The sequence below is a fragment of the Panthera tigris genome, chromosome B1 (genome assembly GCF_018350195.1).
Source record: "Panthera tigris isolate Pti1 chromosome B1, P.tigris_Pti1_mat1.1, whole genome shotgun sequence".
Taxonomy (NCBI): domain Eukaryota; kingdom Metazoa; phylum Chordata; class Mammalia; order Carnivora; family Felidae; genus Panthera; species Panthera tigris.
The window spans coordinates 183736349-183750445 of record NC_056663.1 but is presented as its reverse complement, the minus strand read 5'-3'; positions in this window follow the sequence as shown (position 1 = coordinate 183750445).

Sequence of the window (14097 nt, the reverse complement as noted above, 5' to 3'; positions counted from 1 at the left end):
TGCCTGACCTAATGGGACTGTGACAATAGTTTTCCTCTAATTATCTGGCTTTGTAGTTTGGTTTTTTTTTTCTAATTCTCTGGCTTTGTAGTTTTTTTTTTTTCATTCTTGATTTTTTTTTCCAAAACAAAAATTTTACACTTATCAAAATGCTAAAATATTTTATCTTTATTCAAAGCATTTGAATTTAAATGTGAAGAAAACTGTTATGTTCTAGTATAACCTTGGGTTATATGACACCATAAACCTTGGGTTTATGACACCATAAACTAGGGAATCTCTCTTAGAAAGATACCTGAGTTAATCTAAATACTTCCCATTCTTATGGAAATCCAGCAAGCAAACATGTGCTAAATACTTCTGGAGAATGCTGTTATTGAAATCATGGGTTGCATGAATTCTCTGGACAGATCAGTTTCTTTGGCACCTGTTGAAGTTGTGGCAATTATTATAGACTGATTGCACTTATTAGAATATACATTTGTCCAACATATCATTTTTAGTTCTCGCTGAGCAGAGAGATGGCACTTAGAATTATACTAAGTCAAGATCACAAAAACCTTACAGCATGAGGGTAAGGATTATGTTAAAGCAGAAAATAGTGTTTGAACTCTTAGGAATTGTCAGTTCAGAAATTCTCAATTGTTCAAGGGTTAGTTCTATGAAAATGAATTGTTAATATGTGGGTAATCAATGTTTTTCACTTTCTGAGCTCACTAGAACAGGATTTTCCATGAAGCAGATATCACCACATCAAAATTGCCTGGGCCGTTGATTAAATATGCAAATTTATGCCACCTGATTTTATGCCCACTAAAGCTGAGAACCTTTATATTGTGTGGAGGCTATTTTTTAGTGATCAATGCTTATCATTTTTCAATTAAAAGCAGTTCCCTGGGGCGCCTGGGTGGGTCAGTCTGTAAAGCGTCCCACTTCCGCTCAGGTCACGATCTCACGGTTTGTGAGTTTGAGCCCTGCGTCGAGCTCTGTGCTGACAGCTCAGAGCCTAGAGCCTGCTTCAGATTCTGTGTCTCCCCTCTCTCTGCCCCTCCCATGCACACTCTGTCTGTCTCTGTCTCTCAATAGTAAATAAACATTAAAAAAAAAAAAAAAAAAGTGCTCCATTAGGTGCATTGAAAACCGTATTTTTTCCCTTACAAATGACCCTGATGCGAATTTTACATGCAACATGTGCCCAGTTACGTAGGTGTGTTTAAATGATGGTGGGCCTAATTGTACCCTGAGTCTGTGCACTGGAGCATGTAGAACTGGATCCTGTAAGGCCACATTTTAACCTTAAGCTCATGGTCAGCTGAGTGGTAGACACTGAGGTGGGTCTGTATGGGCCAGCCAGGTTGGTTAACAGGCCATTAGGACTCATAAATGTCACCTTTGCTCTGGTGCGTGCAGTCCGACTGAGCACACAGCACCCTGAGACACTGGGTGTAGTGATGATAAATGCATCCTGCATCATGACTAAATGATACGGTGTTTACTGACTTGGCGGATGTTTTAAGTGTGAAAGCAAGGAGACAGGTTTGTAATTCACGCATCCTGCCCTTCCAACTTCCAGTGTTCTCGTATCCTCCCAACCAGATTGGAAACTTCAGGAAGCCTTTGTGTTTTTTTTGTTTTAATTTATTTTGAGAGAGAGAGAGCATCTCAAGCAGGCTCCGCACTGTCAGCACGGAGCCTGACGTGGGGCTCGAACCCACGAATTGTGAGCTCATGACCTGAGAGGAAATCAAGGGTCGGACACTTAACCGACTGAGCCACCCAGACACCCCAGGAAGTGTTTTGATTCACTCCTGTATTCCTCATTCCTGTTGCACAGTGACCGTTATTGTTTTAATTTGTATGTTTTCCACTTTCAGGCATTAGAGCTGGGTCTTTAGGAGCCCAGCTACGTACTATAAATTGGTATCCGCGACTGTAAATGTGTTAAATGATGCTGCAAAATCTATTAACGTTGATAACGTGTTCCTTACCTTTTTCCCTTCCACCACTGTGTCCTGCCCACGGCTGCGGGAAGAGGTGTGAAGGATAAGTGTATGTACATACGATGTGGTTTGTTCTCTTAGGCTGTAACGCCAAGATCTCCGAGTAGCAGAGTGGACATGGAAGGGGCGAAGACCGTTGTCGTGGGGTCGTACGGGGTATAGAGCCCATTTCCCCCCTGCTGCAGGAGGAGCCGTCAGAGGAGACTTGGAAAGAGTAGCCCCGGAGGCAGGAGGAGACCCAGGTGACGGGTTTAATGGAAACCCAGTCAGGGAAGCCCCGTCAGTCACGTCAAATGCTGCCGAGAAGTGGAGGAAGTGAGTGATGAGGATTAGCTCTTACGTCTGAAAAATTGAGTCAGCGGTGGTTGCCGTTGGGACAACTTTCAGCCTTGTTAGCATGTTCTGCAAGACTCTGCCCCTGCAGTCTTCACCAGCAGTCCTCTCAAGGCGTCCCCCTGGCAGACTGGCTTTCTTTCCTTTTCTTGGAAGAACCGAATTCTTTGTACCCCAGGGCTTTGGGATGTGCTGTTTGCCAGGAATGCCTTTCCCTGACGTTTCACAGGCTTAATTCTCTTTCTCACTTCCTAAAGCCCACTGTTATTTTAGGAGTCTCTACCCCTCCCCTTCATGCCACTTGCCACAGTTAGCACTTATGTCCTAATTGGGTGCTTATTTTATTGCCTAAATTAGATTACAAACCCTGTAACAGAGACCGTGCCCATTTTGTTTACCTCCCTACACCCAGTGCCTGCTGTAGTGCCTAGCATGCAGTAGGTGCTCAAGAAATACTTGATCGGATTACCGAACATGCTGACATACAGCAGAGTAGACACTGGTTTGAGGGTATGAAAGAGAAATTATCCTGAAGTTTGAACATTACAGTGCGTTGAATTCGTTCACAAATTTGTTGTGCCCCCAAATTTGCAAACTGACCGACAGATTACATTCCTCACGATAGAAACTTATTGTTGGTCCAGCCCGTGCCTGCTGAAAGTGACAATGAGCAGTCTTCCTCGAGCCACCCCCTCTATCCAGAGACTGGTGACCTTACACCTAGATTTCCCAGTCGGGATTCTGAGTTTTCAGCCTCCATATCATTTTTAGGCCTTTGTTTTTGTGACTTTCAGAAATGATGGGTTTAAAAGATGACTTGTAGTTAAAAAAAGACTTCAGTCGTGATGCCAACAGAAATGGGTTCCAAGGGTGGAGGGTGGTGGCGGGAGCCCGGTGGGAGTGGGTGTGTGGAGCGGGTGTGAGTTGAGGAAGTGGGGGGCCGCCGATGGGGGCAACGTGTGAAGAATTTCGCTGCAAGAGTAGGAGGGGGCATGGATGGCATCAGGAGCTTTTTAAAAAAAGATGATGATAGGAAGGCATATTTATACATCCACAGCAGTGATGCACGGAACGGGGAGAAACTGACCATTTCTCGAGAAAAGAGAAGCGTGAGTGCAAGTGAAATCCTTGAGAAGGCAAAAAGAGCGTGAGACCCGGTGACCGAAGGAAGGCCCAGCGTTGGGCTGGAGCACAGTGTCCCTTGCATCCTAACAGGAGCCTGTGGGGACACGGGCGGCTGGTGCAGTTTCCCCTGTGAACTAGGGGTTACGGTCTCCGGAGAGTGACAAGCAGTGACTTCCCCCCAATCGCTGGGAAAGCGGGGGTGTCAAGGGTGCCCTGGAGACATGTGGTGTCAGTTTAAAGTGAGTCCACTTACTGGGATCATTTTCTCTCGCTGGAGCATTGGTTTTTTGGGGTTTTTGCCAAGCCATTACAAGCAGGCAGGGAAGGGGAGGGGGTGGGGAAGTAGTAACACAGTGACAGGGTCAGCGGATTGGAAGGTGGAGGATTGTGGGATTTTGGAACCAGAAGACAGGCAATGGCTGGCGAGGGCTGTTTGCAGTCACTATGCCAGAGGTGGCGAAGCTGACACCTGTCCTGTATGCCTGCCTGTGGTGCTGGTGGCCGCTACTGGGAAAGGAGGGAACCCCTGGAGCTAGGGGGTCAAGAACAGAGTGTCCAGCCAGGGTTCTGGATGGCTTGCGTGCGTGGCTGTTAAAGTCACCAAACGATGGCAGCAGTGATGGTGGAGAAGGTGAGAGGGCATGGGCGCTGAGGTCACCTACGAATGAGGAGACGTGGCCAAGCAATGAATGATAGTAGCAAGGGTGACAGAGGAGAACAGGAAGCTGTGTGTATGTGCTTTGAAAGGAAAGGGTGCCTTGGGTGGCTCAGTTGGTTGAGTGTCCAACTTGATTTTGGCTCAGGTCACGTTCTCCCAGTTCGTGAGATTGAGCCCTACGTTGGGCTCCGTGCTGACCGCACTGAGCCTGCCTGGGATTCTCACTCTCTCCCTTTCTGTGTGTTCCTTCCTCCACTCATGTGCATGCTCTCTCTCTCTCTCAAAAATAAATAAGTAAAAACATTAAAAATTAAAATTAAAAAAAGGCCTGGAGGGAGTCAGCGACTGACTCACTGTCACCTGGTAGGTAGTGAGGCCGAAGTTCAAACCTGGGCAGGCTGAGGCCACGCCATGCTCCTAAAGCCCCGGGCAACTGCGAGGAGCTTGAAACAGATACCCATGCTTCTAGGGATACGGTGCAGAATAAAATACTAAACCAGCACGGAGGCATGGATAGCGTTTGTAATTCCTGTATCAGCCGTAAGTTAGTACTTCTTTTGTCTGGGCCACCCAGTAAAGGCTGTAATGAATATGGGGGTCTGCTTTGATTTGATTTTGAAGCTGGACGCAGCAGCCCTCCCTGTTGGCTTTGGGAGGCGGTGTCTAGGGCTGCTGTCTGGCCTAATCATGCCTTTTTTTTTTTTTCTTAATCCAAGTTAGTTAATGTATAGTGTAATAATGATTTCAGGAATAGAATTTAGTGATTCATCACTTACGTATACCACCCAGTGCTCATCCCAACAAGTGCCCTCCTTAATGCCAGTCACACATTTAGCCTGTCCACCCACCTCCCCTCCAGCAACCCTCAGTTTGTTGTCTGTATTCAAGAGTCTTATGGTTTGCCTCCCTCAGTTTTTATCTTATTTTTCTTTCCCTTCCCCTGTGTTCATCTGTTTTGTTTCTTAAATGCCACATGTGAGTGAAATCATATGATATTTGTCTCTTTCTGACTTATTTCACTTAGCATAATACACTTTAGTTCCATCCATGTTGTTGCAAATGGCAAGATTTCATTCTTTTTGATCACCAAGTAATATTCCACCGTGTGCATTTTGTGTGTGTGTGTGTGTGTGTGTGTGTGTGTGTACACACACCACGTCTTTATCCATTCATCACTTGATGGACATTTGGGCTCTTTCCATACTTACTTTGGCTATTGTTGATAGAGCTGCTATAAACATTGGGGTGCATGTGCTCTTTTGAATCAGCATTTTTGTATCCTTTGGATAAATACCTAGGAGTGCAGGTGCTGAGTCATAGGGTAGTTCAGGTTTTTTTTAATGTCTATTTTTGAGAGAGAGACAAAGCACAAGCAGGGGAGGGGCAGAGAGACAGGGAGACAAAATCTGAAGCAGGCTCCAGGCTCCAAGCTGTCAGCACAGAGCCTGACACAGGACTCAAACCCATGAACCATGAGATCATGACCTGAGCTAAAGTGGGATGCTTAACCTACAGCCATCCAGGTGCCCCTATTTTTAGTTTTTTGAGAAACCTCATACTGTTTTTCCAGAGTGCCTGCACCAGTTTGCATTCCCACCAGCAACGCAAAGGGGTTCCCTTTCTCTGCCTCCTCACCAACATCTGTTAAAATGAACAACTCCGGCCTAATCCTGTCTTTAGTGCACTGCTGCTCACGGAAACGACTGTGTGGGAGAGCAGAGAGGCGTCCCGAGGTGACTGCTTAGGACAGTGGGCTTTAGTGAGCCCTTGCTCAAGGGCCAGACAGGACCCTGGAGGAGCTCAGACTGAGCCATCCGCCTTTCCCGCTGTGTGAAGGGACACTTCAGGGCCTGGGAACCTCTAGATCTGCCAAGTTGTGCATGAAAATCCTGAGGGCTTGGGGCTGCAGATGTTCTAGGGCCGGATCTGACGCTGGTGGTGATCAAAGGGTCTCTTCGTGCACCTGCTGCTGCCCATCTCCCTTCTCCTTGTCCACGTTTGGCTTGTCACGCTTTTCCTAGGCAGCAGTCTGTCGTAGAGGAGAGCATGGGAGAGACCGCGAGGTCTCATACAATTCTCGGAATAGCTCTGCGACCAGGGAATTGCTACCCTTGTCTTCCAGAAAAGAAGTTCAGAGAGTTTCGCTGTCAGTCACACTCGTAGGTGGTAGAACCAGGATGCAGAACAGATGATCTGACCCCAGATAATAATAATTGCTAACAGTGCCTGAGTGCTTACTGGGAGCCGGGCACCATTCCGAGCACATCTCATGAATAACTCCTTCATGCCTCACCACAGTCCTACAAGGCAAGTGCTATTATTGGCATCCTCCCTATTTCACAGATGAAGAAACTGAGGCGTCGGGAAGCTTTCTAGCTTGTCCATGGTAATTACATGAGCAGCAGGGTGGGATACGGATGTGAGGCCAGGCAGTATGGTGCAGGACCCTTGGGTTTAACCACTCTACGTGCTGCCCTTTTGGGGTCTGTGTTGTTCCACGACACTGCCCTGCGCCCCCTTGCCAGCTGCCTTGCCCACGGCCGTCTCTGGAGCACCGTCTTCTGCAGTGGCATGGCCACCATAATGTCTGTGTGGCATGGATCATAAGGTTTCAGTCTTTGGATGCTCCTTCATCTGTGATTACTGTCAGCTCTGTGAGGAAACATGCCGTGAGGGGGAGTGATGCTTTCCCCTGCAGACGGGGTGGCAGGCCATAGAGCTGGGACAAGAACCCCAAATCCTGACCCTTACGATGAGTGTGGTTTCCTCCCAGACAGTACTGCCCGCCAGCCAGTCGCACATGTCCTCTTCCTGTGCCTCCTGAGGAGGTGTGTGTGTGTATGTGTGTGTGTGTGCACAAGCACATGTGTGCACGTGTATGTTCAGGTGTCATAGAGCCATGGTTGTGTGTGTGTGTGTGTGTGTGTGTGTGTGTGCGTGCGTGCAGGGTTCATAGAGCTCTGCTCTGTGTGTGTGTGTGTGTGTGTGTGTGTGTGTGTGTGTATTCAGGTGTCATAGAGCTGTGCTTTCTTCCCCAGAAGGGTTACAGAGGGGCAGCCGCCCGCCTGTATTGTGCTGTGAGTGTTCTCTGTCCCATTTTCCAATCCATCAAGATTGTTTCGCGTTTTGTTGGTCTACAGGCTTGCAGCGGGTAAAGGCGCCCACAGAGAAAGGAAAGCAGGTGGGCTTGGGGAGAGGCAGAGAACTCATCTTCAGAATGAAGCCTCGGGCCAAACGGGGCAGATGTGCGGTTTGCAGCGGGAAGGCCAGTCAGAACAGAACGGTCGGTGGTGGACACCGAGGAGGACCGTGAGACTCAGTGACACACAAACCAGAAAAACACACTTGGACCACGAATCTTAGGCTAGAAACCATGATAATGCAGCGCCGAGGAAACAACAGTTATGACTTGTGTTTTTTACACAAAGTGGCTCAGAACATCACACGTCAGGGCACCTGGGTGGCTCAGCCGGTTAAGGGTCTGACTCGATTTCGGTTCAGGTCATGATCTCACAGATCGAGCCCCGCATCAGGCTCCCGGCTGTCAGTGCCGAACATGCTTGGGATTCTCTCACCCTCTCTCTCTCTGCCCCTCCCCGTCTCGTTCTCTCTCTGTCTCTCTCTCTCTCTCTCAAATAAATAAACATTAAAATACAAAAGAACATCACCCGCCAATTATCCCATTTACTCACTTGACATGTAAGGGGGGCTTGATGGGGTGAGACAGTCTGGGTGGGGAGTGGGGGAGCAGAACGTGAGCTAATGTAGCTTCCATTTGAGAAGTGGGAGTTGAAGGAACAGATTTGCAGATTGGCGCAGCCATGCCACTCACTGAAGAGCTGTGCCCTGTGGGAAGCCCAGTCCCTGAAATTCATGGTGTCTGGGCACCGAGTCCTATTTGGGAAGCCACAGCGCCCCCTGGTGCCTGAGAAGTCTAACTCTAGCCCCAAGCAGGCCAGCACCCAAGGCTCCCAGCCCACAGGGCTAAGTCTGCAGAGCTGAGCCGTCTAAGGTAGGAGGGAGCTGCTCCCTACGGCCACGGCCACGGCCATGTGGGTTTCTGAGGGGGCTCTGTGGGAGTGCCTCCACCCAGGAAACCCCGCCATAGCATAGGCTTTCTGGCTAATGCAGGGTCACCAGACAGTGTGCTCAGCTAGGCCCAGCAGCCCGGGAAGGACACCCCAGAGAGGGTGACTGTGTGGGAGGGTCCCCATCAGGAGAGGGGGTTCCTGAGGTCTTCTGGGCTCGCCAGGTGGAGGATGGTTGGAAATCCCTGCAGAGGGCAGCAGTTCACTTGTTTGTGCAGTTCCTGTGTAAATCGCCTCCAAGACGTGAGTGTGAAACTGGGCCTCATGCTCTGAAGAGCCAGGCTTAGTTCAAGGCTTTCTGGGGATAAATGGAGACCCACCAAATGAGCATAAGCAAAGGTGGTTTATTCTGAGTTTGCAGGGGTGTCAGCCGCCGTCAATTGTGGGTCGGCAGAGACTCAAAGCAGGCGGAGGAGTGGGAAAGCTTTATAGGGGAGAAGAGGGTAGCCCAGGTTTGCCCCGGTTGGAGGCTGCTGGTCCCGGGAAGCTGGAGGCGGGTTAACTAGAAACTGGGGTGCAGGGTGGACTTCCTCTGGGTAGTCCTAAGTTGGAAACCGGAACAAAAATTAGGGAAGCTGTCAGTTATTGATCAAGTCCTGGCCACTTGGGGCTAGTTGTTACCAGCTTCCCGGATGGTTACTTGAAATAGCAATGTGACTTCCTGCAAGAATGACCTCTAGCAGGCTGGCTTCTTGGGCTGGGCATGGTAGATAAGGGGTTGGTTTCCTGGGCAGGCCGCCACAGCCTGTGGGGCAGACTCCTATTTTCGTATGCGGTCTGGCCGTTGACCATCTGTATGTTTCGTCTCTCACTCTGCTGTTGCTACCTTGAATTCCGGACGGGGGTTTCCATATTTTCATTTCACACTGGGCCCCTCAAAAGATGTAGCCATTTCTGTGTTCATCTTTGGACTCATGACCAAGCCAGCTTTTGTGTGGTTTTGAGTGGAGGCTGATTCAGCTGCAATTTTCAGCTTTTACTCAGAATGGGAGACTGTAATGTCACCAGGTACCTGGTGGGGCCCAGGCCCAGGCACCCAGGAGGAGGCCCTCAGGGCCTGGCCAGTGTGCCATTTCCTTTTCCAGCTGGAAGCTTCTCTGGTGTGTGTCTTGCATCCTGGCATAGCCAGGGTCTTCTGGGCAGCGGGAGTCATGAGTGCGGGCCAAAACGATCCGTCTACCTTGGGTCAAATCTCACTAATTCAGACCCTGTTCGTTTTAAGCAGACAGGTTTTGGTCTCTTTTTGGAAAAAAAGAAAAGAAAAAAAGATTTGCTAAGCAAACGCACTGTACAAAAATTTGCAGGGAGAAGGGCAATATTAACGTGCTGAGAGCAAAATTTTCAAGGACCTCATAAGCACTGTGTTTTACAAAACCAGTGAATTACCTTCTGAGTGTAAAATGTAATTTCAGTGCATTCGTTGCTATTTCTGTGTTGGAAGAGGTCATTAAGAGGATGTGATCACCGGTTGACCCATGAGCTGGGCTTCGGGAGATCTGAGGCTCTCCTGTTCTTGAAATGTATATTCTGCCCACAGTTTTCACAGTGGGAGCTGTTGAAAGGATGTAGCCTTGAGAGAGTAACGTGGCGTTGAGACTGTCTGGCTGGTATGTGTAACTAAGCCACATTAAGGCCTCCACATGAAGTTTTAAGATTCTGGTCGCTGCAGGTGGTGGGGGCAGAGCTACTGGTCTCGCAGCCCCCAAGACAAGCCCCTTGTTTTATGACACCTGCCACTTACAAGTCTGGAGTGACCTGCCTCTTTCTTCCAGAGCCAGCTCCCAGGCCACACTCTGTCCCTTCGCGGCCACAAGGCCTTACCCAGTCGACTTTACCTCTGTGGGCCTCATCTTCCTCATCTGTGAAATGGGACAGTGATCCTGCACTGTGGGGGCCCAGTGAGGCTAAAGGAGATCATGTTCACATAGAGGGGTTAGTGTGGGCTGGCCCAGATCCACACTCAATACACCCAGCCACCGCTGCCCTGGCTCGCTTGTGGGGCTAGCCCTAAGATCATCACCATCACCTTGCTGCTTTGGTTAAGGTTTTCTTTCTGGTCAAAGAAAATGTTCCCATTGAATGTCCCCTCAGACATCAGCTCTGGCTTGGAATGCCCTCCAAACTCTCAAAATATGACAGTCTTTCTCCACTGAAGGTATTTGAGAGAATACACCGCAGGGGCTCTGGGCAGCCGACAAAGAGGTCCTCCCTAAACTTTTGGAAAACCAGTGGTATGGGCTGGAATAGAAGTATGGCCTCCAGCGTGGCCATGTTCATGAAGGAAGAGCTCGTTTGCATGCAAAGGTCTGAGGGTCGTTTTGGAAGAAGCCCCCTGTTCTGTAGTTACACCTCCAAAGCAGAGCATTGGGGATGAGCTGGGGACACAGTAAATGGTGCGGATGAGTAACCAGCAACCGTGGCAGTGCTGCCTTCCTCCACACCCGGGTGTCCTCCCTGCTCCCCTGTGACACTAACAGTTTCAAGACTGTAGCATCTGACTGGTCCTGGTGCGGGTGACTCCTGGGACAAGGCGGCCATGATACTTTGCAAACACCTGGTGCTTACCTTGGTTCTGAGTGGCCAGAGGAACACAGTCAGTACTCCCTAGATCTGGCCATCTGTCCACTGCCCCAGTTTCTTGGTGACCTTGATCCCACCTGCCCTGCCTCAGAACTTTGTAGTCTTCACAAAGTCTCCAGGAGGCCTAGGGAACACCTGAGTTACAGAAAACAAGATTCAGATGCACTTCTTTTGATTGAACCAAATCCAAGGGTTTTTGACCCAAGGGTTTTTCAAAAACAAGTACCAGGCTTCTTTTAATTGACGTGGGAGGTGACTGTCAAAAAATGTATTACACAAAACAAGATGAGCCTTGTATCTTGCTCAGGTTCTCCTAGAGCTGTCACAGGCAGAGTCCACACCAACTCCATCATCACCCCTGCTTCCTGGATCTCTTACCTCCCTAGGTCAGCGCCCTGTTTGCGGGGAGCACATTTTCCAGAAGCGTCCTGAGAAAGGACACATGGGAGTAGACTTTCTGAGGTATCTTATCTCTGAAAATGTCTCCGACATCTATGGACACCTTGGCTGGGTGCACGTTTCCAGGTTCCATTTCCCCTCGGGGTTTGGAAGGCACTTCCCCTTACCCTGCAGCTCTCTGTGGTGCCAGTGACCTGTCCTTCATATGAAATGACCTGATTTTCAGTTTTGTGTCTGTTTTCTCCTCTGGATATCTTTGGGTCATCCCTTCCCCCCCAGTATCCTGAGATTTCACAGTGATGTGTCCCTATGTGGGATTCTTTCCATTCATTCACTGGGATCTTCAGGGGCTTTCATCTAGAAAGCCAGGCCCACAATTTACAAAGAATAATAAATCATGCAGTAGCCTTTGCTGTAGATTCTCAGAGAGTACTTTCCTTGTTGTGGCTGAATTCTTAAACTGTAACTGACTGTTCGCTGCAAATCAGACGTGATTTGACAAAATCAGACTACCAGTCAATACCCGTTTCCTATCCAGTTCTGCAAAGAGGGTGTTTGTGTCATTGATGAACATGTGTACCTTCGATATGATTGTTGGTTGATGTTTCCATTTATGTTAAGGAGTAAGACAGACAACAAAGATGTTGTACCTCGCAGACACAATAGGCATAAACAACCTCAAAAGCACGGATAACAATAGTGTGTCATAAAATGGTGCGTAGTTATGAGAAGTAAGGAATTTTGAGTGTTCATTGCGTTTGTTTTTAATACAATTTATTTAATTGTAAATCTATAGACTGTAATTTATAGAATCTACTTTTTAAATTCTCAGGAACTTTTCAAACTGGTTGCCTCCGAACCAGAGCAAGACAGCTCCAGATCAGCTCTGGAATCCGTGTCCTTCAGCTCTGGGGCTTTTTAAAAGAGATTATTATTATCTTGATTTTTTTTTTCCTTCACTTTATTTTTCTCTGTTCTCTTTGTCTGGAATTCATGTGAACTCATTCTCTTACTTTTACAATCTTTTTTCTCTTTCTTTTTAAAAGGTCGCATTGCTTTTTTGCTTTATTTTCTGAAAGGTATCCTCAACTTTGGCTTCCAATCTTTTAATTAATTTTAATTTTTTTCTGGCATATTTTAATTTCCAAGAGTCCTTTCTTATTCCTTGATTATTACTATTTCCCTCTTCCATCTCCTCCTCTTCTTAGAGATCCTGTTCTTGTCTCATGGGTATCTCTGTCTATGTATGATGTCCCTGAAAATGCATGTGATTTCTGTGTATGTATTTAGTTTTTATTTCCAAGCATTATCTGTAGCTTGACTTTGGGCACATGGAATTAGAGGTGCCTTTGACGTATCCAGGTGTGATTGTTGGCTACCTGGTGTGTTCAGAAGAGTGTTTTAAAATTGCAGTATAGAGGGGTGCCTGAGTGGCTCAGTTGGTTGAGTGTCTGACTTCAGTTCAGGTCATGATCTCACAGTTTGTGAGTTTGAGCCCTGCATCAGGCTCTATGTTGACAGCTCAGAGCCTGGAGCGTGCTTTGGATTCTATGTCTCCCTCTCTGCCCTTCCCCCACTCGCTCTCTCTCTCTCTCTCTGTCTCTCTCAATAAACATTAAAAAACATTAAAGAATAAAATTGCAATATAGGGACACCTGGGTGGTTCAGTCAGTTAAGCATCCAACTCTTGGTTTCCACTCAGGTTATTGATCTTACAGTTCATGGGTCCGAGCCCCACATCACATCAGGCTCCATGCTGACAGTGTGGAGCCTTCTTGGGGATTCTCTCTCTCTCTCTTTCCCCATCTCTGCCCCTCCCCCACTCATGCTGTCTCTGTCTCTTTCAAAATAAATAAATTAAAAAAAACACAACAACTTTAAAATCGCAATATAGGGGCACCTGGCTGGCTTAGTCAGTAGGGCATGTGACTCTTGATCTTGGGGTCATGGGTTTCAAGCCCCATGTTGGGCCTAGCTTACTTAAAACACACACACACACAACAACAACAACAACAAATTAAAACTTAATAGTCAAAAATAAAATTGGAATATAACTTCAGAAATTGGCCTGGGTGTGATGAGGTCATCTAAGGAGGGAACAGAGAGTAAGACAAGTACAGGGTCTTGGTAGAACCCGGCCATGGGCCTTCCAGATGTGAGGACCCTGCAAAAGGGACCGACTGGCAAAGGAAACCGAGAAGGAGCAGCTGGGGAGGCAGGAGGGAGCCCAGGTGTCAGAGAAGCCAAGCTTTCGAGAAGGAGGGGTGGTCAAGCGTGGAAGATCCTGAGAGGCCCATAAGTTGGGAGTGAACACTCTTCAGGTGAGAAAGCCCATGGAGTGGTTTGTGGCTCATCCTTTAGACCCAAGTGTCCGCCTCTAGTCTTCATTTCCGTTTTATTCCGTGACTTTCGAGCTCATACTCCCGAGATGCAGTGTTTCCACATCAACACGTGCTTTCATTTCTTGCACCTCCTACTCTTCCTCTTCACGCTCATTTAATTAGCACCTACTGCGTGCGGCACTGTGACCTGCATTATTTCATCACTGTGTTGCCCTTGATAACGTGTGCGAACAGCCTCCTGGGTGACAGACGTGGTGCTTCACAGACACCGTCGTTACGCCTGGCAACAGCACTGTGGTCATTTCACAGCGGAGTCACAGGCTCAGAGTGGTGAACGGACGTGCCCAGAGTCATACCCTGGGGAGGGGCCCGCAGGACCCCCAGCCTCATCTGAACAACTTCGAAGTGTTCACAGCTCTTTCCTTTTATCTGCACGTTGTCATTAACAGTGAAAACAGTTACATCTGCTTAGAATCTTCTGTCCTGCTTTCCGAGGAAATGTCAAACACGTGGCAAGACCCACTTTAACTCCTCTGGGGGTCTATAACAGGGGTAAGAAGCCACAGGTCTTT